A 14,483-nucleotide genomic window follows, 5' to 3' on the forward strand; every position below is an offset into this window, starting at 1 on the left:
TTCTTATAGTATTATTAAGCTTGTCGAATTGCCACATTTCGCACCCAACCATCTGCGTAGTAAGCTCTGCTTTCTAGTCACACGTCTCACCGCTACGGAAGGTCCCATGTGACAACATCTAACTCGCTTATCGATTAATGCAGTGTTCGTAATGATAGAAGAATGAGCTGTTCGAACCAGGTGTTTGACGATCGTGAAATCCCTCTAAATGATAAATAGGTCTGATAACATACAGCATAAAAAAAAAACTAAATTCGCACACCTGGTGCTCTTCAATTTGATGGCAATTTAATTATATAAATTGTTCGACATGTGAGTTGCGCCAATAAAGGATTTATTCATTGTTCCGTTATCAGCTCATGTTCTGTTTTATTACAGAAAATGAATCATATAAATGTACGACGTACTTTGTACTATTTTGGTCCAATGTTATAGGGATCAGTTAGTATCTTACTTACTGTTTTAAACTGGCAGTAAATGGGTATAAAGGGGAAAACTTTAAACGGATAAAGTTTTCAGAATGGCAGCAAAATAAAGTTTCCATGAAGAATATCAAATTTTCCATAAAAAATAGGAAATTGCCAATAAAGAAATCAGGGTATGAGGCAATTGTCACTAATATATCCTCATGTGCGCACCAAGAAAAACTTTTATGGTTACTGTTCCAGTTTTTTATCTCGTTGAATATGGAAGCTTATTCATCCGATCAAACACAAAAGGATTGAAAGTTATTTGGCATGATTCTATTTTTTTCAATAGTGAGCACATGTTAACAAAAAGAAAACATAAATTCGGTGCTCTATTCTTTCATTTTGCGTTGAGATTTATATATTAATTCTAAATCTTTAATGATTTTCTCGCAATGAATTGTATTCGATGTGGAAATATTTTAGTTGAAAAAAAATCTCAATCTGTCACTCCGTTCAAAGTTTATAAGGAATTTATGTAGTAAGACAAAGAGGGTGAAATTTGAATAATAACGAGGGTTTTTTTTCTCAATATTTATAATAATTTATATTTTATATTGAATAATCTGAGGTCTGAGTCAATTCTATTGGAAAATGCAAGAACAGCCCGCAGTCTGCAGTGATGGTAAAATTATTCCTTAATCTCAATCATCGAACCCTCATGCGCATAGTAACTAGTTTATGATTTAAAAAGAAAGCATTGAGTTTTTCATTTGCCGAAAATCAATTTACTTCTTAAAGTGTTTAACGTCAATCGATGAACGTCAACTCACTGTTTTAACAATGGAGAACACAAAAAATCCTGCATTGATTAAAATGGCTGATTCAACTTATGCATGAGTTCAGCTTACGCATAATTTGAATCGGCCATGATTTTGAGTTTTTGAGTTTTTCTTCAACAGCCGAGATCTTGACAAAGGCTTCGACTATCTCAAATTATCTTTACCGAGATCACTGTAAAAGCTCAATTTTACCGAATAAGAATGTATTCCGACGGTGTTTGGTCCTAGTCACATTTCGGCATATCTTGGAGTGTTAGTCAGAAGATTTGCCGAAAAACCAATTTTGGAGCGACAGGTGTCCCAGAAAGTATAAGCACGATTTTGATGCACTCCTATTGTTTTCAGATAAATTTTAAATGGCAGGTAATCACTAAGCATAATTGTTTACGTTATAATCTGTCGCTCTATGATTCATAAGTGCCATTTGTTTACGTTTTTGGGATTGCGAAGCTTTTTCCTTGAAAAGCGCAAACAGACTTTGCACGAATGATGCACTATTCCCAACATTCACTGAGTCAGTTGGCGAAAATAGAAAATTAGAGCATTGGAGCAGTTTACAATGCGATTCGGAAGTATGGTGTGGATTTGAATGTAAATCGGTCCCTGTGAGCCATATGTTCGATCGGAAAAATTTTCAATCTTTTCCGGTAAAAATGGTACTTCTATTCAAGATTTGGAAAAATCTGTGAACATTGAAGAATAAAGTCGACCGAACAAGACACAAAATGAACTACGGACTTTCAGGGAGCAGAAAAGAAAAAAGAGTGAATAACATGCTGCATATGTCCGAATATGGGCCCATAAGTTATACGATAAACTTTTGTGTGGAAGATGATGATGATGATGCAAGGTGATGATGATGATAAACCATGAATGAAGTTCGGTTATAAAATGCTTTCACGGAACCATTTCAACATGATCCGTACTGGTAAAGTATTGACAATGTTGATAAGCAAATTTATTCAGGAAAATTCTGTAAAAAGGCAATGATTTTGTAAGCAATTTGTAAGTGTGTAATTCTCTCAAATCCATTTGCAGCGATCGATACAATAACAGTTGATGTGTACGTTCAGGATTTTTTGTAGCGGCGGTTACTGTTCATTATCCGAAAGCATCATAATCCAGCACTCTTTTGGACGGTTTTGATTTCAGTGTATTACGCGATGGACACGGTGATCTGGTACAAAGCAAAAAGAGTCGAATCCGTTCTCAAGGAGATGGATTCTCTAAATCTTCTTCTTTTTCTTTTTAATATTGGCATTACATCCCAACACTGGGACACAGCCGCCTTGTAGCTTAGTGTTCATTAAGCACTTCCACAGTTATCAACTGCGAGGTTTCTAAGCCATGTTACCATTTTTGCTTTCGTATATAATGAGGCTAACACGATGATACTTTTATGCCCAGGAAAGTCGAGACAATTTCCAATCCGAAAATTGTCTAGACCGGCACCGGGAATCGAACCCAGTCATCCTCAGCATGGTGTTGCTTTATAGCCGCGCTTCTTACCGCACGGCTAAGGAGGGCCCATGGATTCTCTGAATAATTCCCAGGGAATTCCTAAAAAAGCATGTTAAGAAAGCGGGCTCCATCATAACTGCAAAAAGATTGAAAATGTAGCCTAAATCATTAACAAACGGTCCGTGCAGAAGCTAATGGGTACACTCAAAAAAATGTTGCGGTCAAAACTACCATTCCGAGGGTTAATTTAAGAATACGCACCGACGATTTTCAGCAGACAACAAACCTGTTTGATTTTACCATGCGCGCAGAAAAAATCAACTGTAGTCGTGGTGGAATGTTGTTACATGAACTGAATCAGTGGTGAATTTGTCCGAATACATGGTTAATTTAACTGAAAATTTGTGGTTGTTTTAAAAACATGGCGTAGTCTACAAAATAGTAATTGTTACCATGGATTTTTTTTCTGTGTATCATCTGATCAAAATCCCACTCCTTGACGTACGATCAAAAGGATCTGGGAAAAGTGATACTGAACAGCAGTGAAGCATAGTAAAAGACATAAAAGCGAAACAACTCCTGTCGGCTACATTGATAGACTAGCAGAATATTCCCATTATCGGTGATGGTGCCTTTTTCGTGTATTATAAAATGTAATAAGAAAGCCCTGATTAATCCACCTAGCGGTGATGGTGCCTTTCTCGTGCAAATAGTATTTTGGCCATAACTTCCTAGCCCATAGCCTAATTTTCAATAGGAAACAATGGGACCGGATCCTGCGTCGAATGCAACTTGTTGCAAGCAAATCGGTTAAGGATAAGTGCCTGAAAAATGAGTGACACTTTTGCTATTTTTTTTTGGGTGGGTGCGCACTAGACTGGCTCAGCTTAGTATGGGGAGAAAGAACATATAGCCTTTACGTATACTTTATATACGAGAAAGGCAAAATCGAGCAATGGGTAATGTTTTAAACATAACCGCGAGTAGACGTAGGACGTAACGTATTTACATTTAATTTTTGAATTTATGGGGTATGATTATAGGTATTGATATTGGAAACGACAACTTAAATGCTGTATAGAATATTAGCAATTTGTTTTTCAAAACTTCTGGAAATAAAACTTATAATTGAATTCATAATCAGAATTGCTTTGTTTTTAACTATTAGGCACTTATTTATTCAAGCAAATGTAGGGTTTTTATAGATTTCTTATTGATGATAGTATTTAAAGTTTTAAAATTCTATTAATACAATTGTGTTTTACACTTGGGAAAAGGGTGCTATTTTGAGGGAACTTTCCCGTTTTTATCTTATCGCCAAACAAAGAAATGCAGCACCAATTTCATTGCTTCTTAAAAAATCCCAAAAATAAGAAACCAGTCAAGGAGTAGTAACCCTACTAAAATGGAGGAGGTTCTGCTAATACGTCAACGAAAAATTATCTAATGTTGTGGCTCCAAGCTCCTAGTCTAAGTCAAGTTTTATGATATGATTTCTCAGAAAGTAAAAACCAAAGTATAAAATAATGTTTATAAAAATATTCTTCTGGCATGACGGCGAATGTGAGCAGTTAGTTGAGGAGAAGAATGCAGCATGGGCGAGATTGCTGCAACACCGTACGAGGGCGAACGAGGCACGCTACAAACAGGCGCGGAACAGACAAAACTCGATTTTTCGGAGGAAAAAGCGCCAGCAGAAAGATCGAGACTGTGAAGAGACGGAGCAACTGTACCGCGCTAATAACGCACGAAAGTTCTATGAGAAGTTAAACCGTTCACATAAGGGCCACGTGCCACAGCCCGATATGTGTAAGGACATAAACGGGAACCTTCTTACAAACGAGCGTGAGGTGATTCAAAGGTGGCGGCAGCACTACGAAGAGTACCTGATTGGCGATGTGGCAGACAACGGTGGCGGTATGATAATGAACCTAGGAGCACGCGCGTAGGACATGCGACTTCCGGCTCCGAATCTCCAGGAAATTCAGGAGGAGATCGGCCGTCTGAAAAAAAACAAAGCCCCTGGAGTTGACCAACTACCAGGAGAGCTGTTTAAACACGGTGGTGAGGCACTGGCTAGAGCGCTGCACTGTGTAATTACTAAGGTTTGGGGGGTGAGGTTCTGCGCAGGAGTGGATGGAAGGAGTTGTATGTCCCATATACAAAAAGGGCGATAAGCTGGATGGTAGCAACTACCGCGCAATCACATTGCTGAACCTACAAGGTACTTTCCTAAATTTTATGCCGCCGACTAACACCAATTGCAAGAGAGTTCGTGGGGCAGTACCAGGCGGGATTTATGGGTGAACGCTCTACCACAGATCAGGTGTTCGCCATACGTCAGGTATTGCAGAAATGCCGCGAATACAACGTGCCCACATATCATTTATTTATCGACTTCAAAGCCGCATATGATGCAATCGTTCGGGACCAGCTATGGCAGCTAATGCACGAAAACGGAATTCCGAATAAACTGATACGGTTGATCAAGGCGACGATAGATCGGGTGATGTGCGTAGTTCGAGTTTCAGGGGCATTCTCGAGTCCCTTCGAAACGCGCAGAGGGTTACGGCAAGGTGATGGTCTTTCGTGTCTGCTATTCAACATCGCTTTGGGAGGGGTAATACGAAGAGCAGGGATCGACACGAGTGGTACGATTTTCACGAAGTCCGTCCTGTTATTTGGTTTCGCCGACGACATAGATATTATGGCACGTAACTTTGAGAGGATGGAGTAAGCCTACATCAGACTGAAAGGCGAAGCTAAACGGATTGGACTAGTCTTCAACACGTCGAAAACAAAGTACATGATAGGAAGAGGCTCAAGATAAGACAATGTAAGCCTGGTGGGTTTGTATGTAGTTTGTATCGGTGGTGACGAAATCGAGATGGTTGATAAATTCGTGTACTTGGGCTCACTGGTGGATAACTGGATAACGATACCAGCAGAGAAATTCGGAGACGCAACGTGGCAGGGAATCGTACGTACTTTGGACTCCGCAAGACGCTCCGATCGAATAGAGTTCGCCACCGTACCAAACTGACTATCTACAAAACGCTTAGTAGACCGGTAGTCCTCTACGGACACGAGACCTAGACGATGCTCGTGGAGGACCAACGCCCACTAGGAGTTTTTGAAAGGAAAGTGCTGCGTACCAGCTATGGTGGAGTGCAGATGGCGGACGGTACGTGGAGGAGGCGAATGAACCACGAGGTGCATCAGCTGGTGGGAGAACCATCCATCGTTCACACCGCGAAAATCGGAAGACTGCGGTGGGCCGGGCACGTAGCCAGAATGTCGGACAGTAATCCGGTGAAAATGGTTCTCGACAACGATCCGACGGGAACAAGAAGGCGAGATGCATAGCGGGCAAGGTGGATCGATCAGGTGGAGGACAATTTGCGGACCCTCCGCATACTGCGTGGTTGGCGATGTGCAGCCATGGACCGAGCTAAATGGCGAAGACTTTCATGTTTAGCCCAGGCCACTCCGGCCTTAGTCTGAAAATTATTAAATCAAAGTATAGATTTTACGTATACTTAGTATACGAGCAAGGCAGAAAGTAACTTGGCATAGGAACCTCGCACTTAATAACCGTGGAAGTGCTTAAGCGGCAAGAGATATGGCAGCAAAGAAATCACCAATGCAAAACACCATTTTTCAGAAAAATATTTTAAGCCCTTTTTAGTGGAATGTATTCAATCGTCTAAGACGAGTTAAGTAACTCCATTTAATTCCACCAATTATTTCGATATCTTTGCAGATACGTATTTCGACCACAACTGTGTGGAAATAATTGGTGGAATTAAATGGAGTTACTTAACTCGTCTTAGACGACCATTTTACATTAATTTTATCTCAATGAATCTCATTTGATACCTCACATAAAATCCTAACTGCTTTATAGTCCGTTCTGGATCCCCAAGGAAAGTGATACCGGTGACAATGGGTTTTAATGGTTTTCTGTTTCAAAAATGTATAGTGTCTATCTGAAAACAGGATTTGGTGTACATATCTAAAGACAGTAAGTTAATTATGGGCAGTGGCGCCGGGAGTGGTGGGACAAGTAGGACATGCCCTACGAATAAATTTGCCTGGGTGGGACAGATAAAGCATTGTCCTACCCATGATTATGGTAAGAAATTATTGACTGGCAAGAATCTGTGTGTTATCAAATGGTGACTTCAAAGGTAATCGGAGTCTTTAGAATAATCATAAGCGTTGCTAAAACTCTAAAGGAATAGAGTACTGATTGTTCTTTAGGGCTTTAGACACTTTATAATCCTAAAGCGGCTTAGAATGTCTAAAGCAAGGATATTTTTGATCATTTAGTAATCTGGAATAGATCATTTAGTAATTTGTCAATAACTCATTCCACAGGCTAAAGTAAAAAGAAGTAAAAAAATAGTTATTGAAATCAGCAAATAATTAAAAACATTGAAAGTTATGATAAATAAAGTAAGTTTAAATGGATTATTAGAAGTCCACGGAAAGAAGTTTTTTACAAACCTCAAAAGATTAATTGAAAACTGAAGTAAAGCAGATCTGCTTCGTCATGAATTCTGAGCTGCCTACGATTTTTTTATTCTTAGACAAGCATACGATTTTTTGCATGTTCGCTTTGAATCGGTAGATCCATAACCATTTCTGAATGTTAATAAGACAAATCAAATAAATTGATAACAGTTACTGTTTTACTATATTTATGAAAATTTCGACTTCTACTGGAAGCTTGTAAAAATATTCGATAATCGTCAGAATTCAAACATGTATGTCATACTTCTTAGCAATCTTTGAACAATCTTGGAAAAAACAATATTTGTCCTGAAAAAAGTACAACATGTTTCAAATTATGTAAATATTCTGTCCGTTATGATCTTTTCAAGTCCCGATTATTTTTAAAATTGATTAAGTTGCTGTCGCAAGCATATCTGTCCCATATTGATATGGATGGGCATGAAACAGTAACTGTTATTCTTTTAGCGGCAGTATTGATAAAATGTGCATCGATTTCGGAGACAAACTCGGTGATATAGTGCCTACTGCTTTTGCCTATAAACAGGAGGTCATAAAAAGCGTCATCACCGATTAAGACGATTAATCAAACTTTTGTGTGGCCTTTGCGTATAAACCGGAGCCAGCTTGATGCGAACTTTACATCTCACTGCAGCAACTGCTGGTGGTATTGATGCTTGATGGATTAGGTGTTTCGACCGTGTGGGCATTCCCGAACCTGTATCTCGCACAGACACAGTCGAACAGTCATCCGTTTCAAAAGTCAGCTGTTCGCGAAAGTAGTAAACTATGAGCAGACCTGCGCGTACCAACACCCGTGCTTCGTGCAGCTGCTCCATGGTGATGATATGGGTTTGGCGATGGGGACGCTTTCGTTATATGTATTTCCTTCCAGCACCAGCGTACTCCATCGAATAAATGGTCAGTTATAATTCATCCCACCGACTGCAAAGAGCGTTGATTATAATTATAAAACACATATCTTATCTGACACACTCGTTCTCATTTATATGTCGTGGCCAGTCCAGTGGTTGATTTTCTTTTACTCCATGCTGATGTAGGCATCAAAAAGCGGCAATGACGGATGTCATTGACGCACATGTATTGCCTTTAGTGACGCGTTTGCGTATATGGAAGGCAGGGGGTTCTCAACCAGGAGGAGCGTGATAACGGTGATCGATGTTTCATGCTAAATGGTAATTTTTACAAAGTGAAATAACCGTATTATACCTACTATGTTTCTATTTCCGTTGAGGGATTTCACGCCAACTCGTATATGGGGCTGGCAGCACCCACACCCAGCGAAATATTGGAAAAATTCCAAATGGAGTCAAACATTGAAAAAAAAATCGATTTTTTAAATTAAAAAACCCAGATTAATCCACCTAGCGGTGTTGGTGTCTTTCTCGTGCAAAAAAATACTAAAAAATATGAGTTTTTAGTTTTTAGCGTGTTTTGCGCATAGAAAATAGTATTTTGGTCATAACTTCTGATCCCATAGTCCAATTTGATTAATTTTCAATACAAAAAGTGGGACAGGATCTCCCATCGAATGGAACTTGTTGCGAATAATTCGGCCAATGCTAATTTCCAAAAAGTGTGTCTACACTTTTTACACATTCGCACATACATACATACACACAAACAGACATCACTTCAATTTGTCGAGCTGAGTCGATTGGTATGTAACAGTATGGGTCTCCGAGCCTTCTGTCAAAAATTTGGTTTTGGAGTGATCATATAGCCTTTACGTATACCTAGTATACGAGAAAGTCATCACTTTTTCATCAGATTTTAGAATTGTAGACAATCCTGGATACCGAGAATAATCATGAAGGTTTTGTCTTCTCCAGTATAAAAATAACGAAATTCTGGGGGAAGGGTCAATCGGACATAATTCATCCTTTACGCCAGATGGATTCATGAATTCAAATGAATGACTTTTGATTTTAACACAGATCGCGCGGGTACTAACGAATGATTCAAACCAACAAGTTAACAACTTGACACGTCAACTTTATTCAGCTTTGCAGGTGAAATTTGTTGATCTGCATTATAGAACGCAGTCAGTGTATATTACATCATGACGCTGACGTATATCGAATGAGGTGTGTGGATGTTGATCTTCTCGGATGAAGGCCGGAGGAAAGCTCAGTTGAATCGAGCCTAAAAGATTTCTTTACATTTACAAATCTCGTGCACGCGGTTTACGAATTATTCTCTGACGTGATTGGTGTTTCATCATCTGCCGCCGTGATGATTACTACACGACTACGGTCCACGGAAATCAAAATCTCCGTTGGAGCCTTTGTGAGCTGAATGATTTTGTTTAGCAGTTTAGCGAAAACTAGAGATATTTCTATATAAATCAATATTTGTGAATAACGTTGATTCTTCGATTATAAATTGGAACTAACGAAATGTTTCCTATTTTATAGTATAAAGCCTAAGCTAAAAGTACTTGATACTAAATATTGATTCAGTTTGCCCCGTCTCCGATATACGCAATTGATACATATAGTGTATAATTGACTTCAAGAGTTCCATAACTTTGTAAATAATTGTATGAGGTAAGTGAGGCTGTAAAACAGTGGGTTGACATCAAGGAAGGGGCGTCCAATACAGCTCCACAAGTTTCTATCTCACGTTTCCACGGGTCGGCCGATGACAAAAGACTGTCAGCTAAAGGTTGCGTACTTAGCTGGTAGTGTCCTTCTGACATCACTAGTGTGAGAAGGTACATCTCGAGCGTTTGTCCATTACCGCACCGTCTGCATGGTATCCAACGGCTAAATAACGAAGCGTTGTATCGCGTCAGCACAGCACTACATATGATGGGATGCCTCACCAGCGTGATGTGATGTGGTGTTGTGGTGTTCTTCTAAAAAAGCGAGGGTGCGTTGTGCACTGGCCCCCCTTTGAAGCATTACTTTCTGGTTGTACTGAAGGGACTATGGGCTTGGCGGCAATGGAAACGGTTTAGCGGGTCGGGATGTAGTCCTGCCTCCCTCGGTGATCCCTAACCCCGCACTTCCTGGTCAACCCAGGATGTCTGTTGAGCAGATTCCCCCCCCATTGTTTAAGAAAGAAAAAAAAACAGCGTGATGTGGGTAATGCAACGAGTGACCAAACAATTCAAAGATGTGTATTGTCTCAAGGCTTTATATTGTTCGCTGGTACGTTCTATCCTCGAGTATGGATCATCCGATTGGGCCCCTTTCTACCAGAATGGAATTCATCGAATAGAGGCAGTGCAGAAAAAGTTCGTTCGGTTTGCTTTGAGACATCTGCCTTGGAATGATCCTCTAAATCTTCCTAGATATGAAGATAGGTGCAGACTGATTGAACTGGATCTCTTGAGAATTCGTCGTGATGCTTCCAAGGCAACATTTATCGCCGATCTTCTTACCTTCCACATTGACTGTCCTGGCATACTTAGACTGCTGAACATCCGCATCAGAAGCCGTAATCTTCGCACCAACACATTTCTACATGTTCCAGTAACCAGGACCAACTACGGATATAACGCGCCACTAATTAGTATGTGTCGTCTATTTATTAATTGTTTTTGTGCATTTGACTTTAGCCTGTCTAGGACGACTATAAGAAAACATATTTTAAGATTTTTAACATGTTAGCATCAGTGTTTGTTTAACTCATGTCTGTAGGGTTGAAATGTGTACCTGTTGACGATAGAATTATGAATGAATGAATAAAATAAGATGGCTCGTGAACTATATAAGGTCGGAGTGAATGAGGCCGCCATCCAAGAAATCCGATTCCATTCGGAGGTCATGAATTCAGAGCCGTACAACCGTGGATCCCACGACCAATACAGAATTCAAATATAACATCTATTACAGCGGCGTCGAAAAAGCAGAGAAGTTTTTTTTTTGGTTTCGTAGTTATGAGCACGAAGATGAAGCGAGTGGTGAAACCCATTTGCAAACGGATCTGTGTGTCGAGGATACAACAAACGATAAATTCGACGACTTGTAGGGCACGTTTTATGAATGTTTTCATAAAACCTATGGATAGTGCCCAAAGCATGGCGTGAACATTTTTTCGGAGATGCTAACGCTGTAAAGAGGATTTTTTCTATATCATAATCCATTGGGAGAGCCTTAGCTCACCAACCAATGACAACGGCATACGGCTACCACAAATACCAATAAAGAAGCTGGTAAGGGTGGTATCGGAGCTGAGCTCATCAAGATGGGCCCGGAAAAGCTAGCAGCTTGTGCAGGCAAGTGCACACATTGATAGTCAGAATCTGGACTGAATCGAACAGCTACCGGAGGAGTGGAAGAAAGGGGTTATATGCCCCATCTACAAGAAAGGCGACAAGCTGGAGTGTGAGAACTTTCGAGCGAACACCATCCTTAATGCCGCCTACAAAGTGATATTCCAGATCATCTTCCGTCGTCTGTCACCATTAGTGAATGACTTCGTGGGAAGTTATCAAGCCGGCTTCGTTGACGGCCGCTCGACAATGGACCTGATCTTTACTGTACGGCAAATGTTCGTTGATTTCAAGGCGGCATACGACAGTATAGACCGCGTAGAGCTATGGATAATTATGGACGAGAACAGCTTCCCTGGGAAGCTTACCAGACTGATCAAAGCAACGATGGATGGTATGCAAAACTGTGTGAAGATTTCGGGCGAACACTCCAGTTTGTTCGAATCGCGCCTGGGACTAAGACAAGGTGATGGACTTTCGTGCCTGTTGTTCAACATTGCACTAGAAGGTGTAATGCGGAGAGCCGGGTGTAACAGCCGGGGTACGATTTTCAACAGATCCGGACAATTAATTTGTTTCGCGGATGACATGGACATTGTCGGCCGAACATTTGCAAAGGTGGCACCCGCCTGAAACGTGAAGCAACAAAAGTTGGACTGGTGGTGAATGCGTCAAAGACAAAGTACATGCTTGTGGGCGGAACAGAGCGCGACAGGGCCCGTCTGGGAAGCAGTGTTACGATAGACAGGGATACCTTCGAGGTGGTCGAGGAATTCGTCTACCTCGGATCCTTACTAACGGCTGATAACAATGTTAGTCGTGAAATACGAAGGCGCATCATCTGTGGAAGTCGGGCCTACTACGAGCTCCAGAAGAAACTGCGGTCAAAAAAGATTCGCTACCGCACCAAATGTGTCATGTACAAGACGCTAAAAAGACCGGTCATGAAACATGGACAATGCTCGAGGAGGACTTGCAAGCACTCGGAGTATTCGAGAGACGGGTACTTAGGACCATCTTTGGCGGTGTGCAGGAAAACGGTGTGTGGCGGCGAAGAATGAACCACGAGCTCGCCCAACTCTACGGCGAACCCAGTATCCAGAAGGTAGCTAAAGCCGGAAGGGTACGATGGGCAGGATATGTTGCAAGAATGCCAGACAGCAACCCTGCAAAGATGGTGTTCGCTTCCGATCCGGCAGGTACGAGACGGCGTGGAGCGCAGCGAGCGAGATGGGCAAACCAGGTGCAAAACGACTTGGCGAGCGTGGGGCGTATTCGAGGATGGAGAGATGCGGCCTCGAACCGTGTATTGTGACGTTATATTGTTGATTCAGTGTTATCTGTTTAGATGTAGACTAAATAAATTAAATTAAATGAAATGAAATGAAGTGGTGAAATTGAATGGGTTTGTACAAATACAAACTCGTATTACCCTAGTGTATTCTCTGAAATCCTTCGCGGGCCGTAGGAAAAGGCTTGTCACTGCGATAGATAAACCTAACTTTGGAGAATTTTGAAGTCATCCCAACAAACAAGTTAAACCGAATAAGCTAGTTTTTTTTAGCTGAAGAAATCTATTTTTGGCTGTATAACCGCTGTATAAACTATTTCATTTATTACGCGACATAGCGAATACACTATTTGAACACTCATCCAATAAACATTAATTGAGCAAAATGTTGTCATGTAACCACTGTTCTAATGTTGGTTTTTCATTATAGGAGCTAAATCGCATAATGGCTGAGTTGCATAATGGTAATTAAAGCACACATTTCGTTGGTATTGAAAAGTAGCCCGTTTCATCACTCAAACATGAACTGCAAAACCCGGAACTATGATCAGGAATTGCAAAAAGAAATTGATTATACGATATTCATCTACCACAGTGTGCTTGTTGGTTAAAAAATGTAGAACCTCTGGTACGTGGATGTAGAACGATTTTGTTTCCTAATGAGAGTGCGCGAAACCGATTACGTTCTCGTCCAGAATGGGAGGAAATTTCAATTGAAGTTTGCAAATATTTACTCATAACGGCTGTATCGCGGATCGCGTGTCAATACGAATGTTTGCTCAGATGCTGCTGGTCGGTACGGTCTTGACTCCTGAGGCAATCTTAAGACGATTTTATCCAATTTTCTCTAATCTCATGGCAAGTAGTTATATTGCGATTTATCCGCTAGTGCATGTGGCAGTGTAGATGAATGATTTTTTTTTATAATATTTTCCTCCACCTTTATTTTGCACTGTAGCGTCGCGACTCTCTCACGAGTTCGCTTGGCTTCTCCGGCTCTTGAAGTTGCTTGGGATCTGTCTGTCGTCATATGGTGGAGGTCGTAGTCGGTTTTCTCTCACGAACGATAGTAGTTCAGCGCAGTGCTATCATCATCTCGCCCTGTAACGATGATGATATGACGGGAAAACATCGATATATCGTGCGGTTGTTGGTGGAATTTTGCGAAATAAATCCGTGAAGGTGATCCGTCGGAAAAGTGTTCTATTTTCACTGCAGTGTTGTTGTTGTTTGCTCTAGCGAGAAAAATGAAAATTTGGTTTTTATTTTTAGTCATCATCGGTTTGATAAAACCTTCTCTTCGGGAAAGTTTGACGTGACGAATGGCGCTGGAGGGTTTCTATATCGTACGATGATAGTAACCGCGTGTTTGATTGTGTGTGTGGTGGTGCCTTGATTCAGCGACGGCGTTGCGAATTTCTATGCGAATTTTGGAGAGAGAGTTTTCTTACTGTGCCCTGCCGATATTTTAAAGTTTACTTTGAGTGTTTACAATAGTGAGTCAAGCTGGTAATTAACAACTTTGTATGGCCAAACATCGCGATATCAGATTTATAACATAGTGGCGTGTGCTATGTTTCAAGAAACCGAGATAACGAATTTTGTTTGCTGAGCAAGTCCGATAAGCAAGATACGAATTAATTGTTAATTATAACATTGATGCGAATGAACTAATAAGCTCGCACAACTGCTACTATTTATTGTTTACTTTATCCGGCAATTAA

At 40.7% G+C, this 14,483-nt stretch overlaps 1 protein-coding gene across 3 annotated transcripts in view; it reads left to right on the forward strand.

Moving 5' to 3' along the window:
* Window positions 1-13,790: 13,790 nt before the first annotated feature.
* LOC134226839 (GRAM domain-containing protein 2B-like) overlaps window positions 13,791-14,483 on the forward strand; it is a 95,960-nt gene continuing 95,267 nt past the window's right edge. Inside the window, exon 1 of one of the 3 annotated variants that reach the window (XM_062707861.1) lies at window positions 13,791-13,941. The gene's annotated coding sequence lies outside the window, so the exon portion shown is untranslated. Of the gene's footprint in view, window positions 13,942-14,120; window positions 14,269-14,483 lie in introns of those variants that run through there. The other 2 variants (XM_062707865.1, XM_062707863.1) reach the window with 2 other exon arrangements.

This window comes from Armigeres subalbatus, chromosome 3 (assembly GCF_024139115.2).
Source record: "Armigeres subalbatus isolate Guangzhou_Male chromosome 3, GZ_Asu_2, whole genome shotgun sequence".
NCBI classification, from domain to species: domain Eukaryota; kingdom Metazoa; phylum Arthropoda; class Insecta; order Diptera; family Culicidae; genus Armigeres; species Armigeres subalbatus.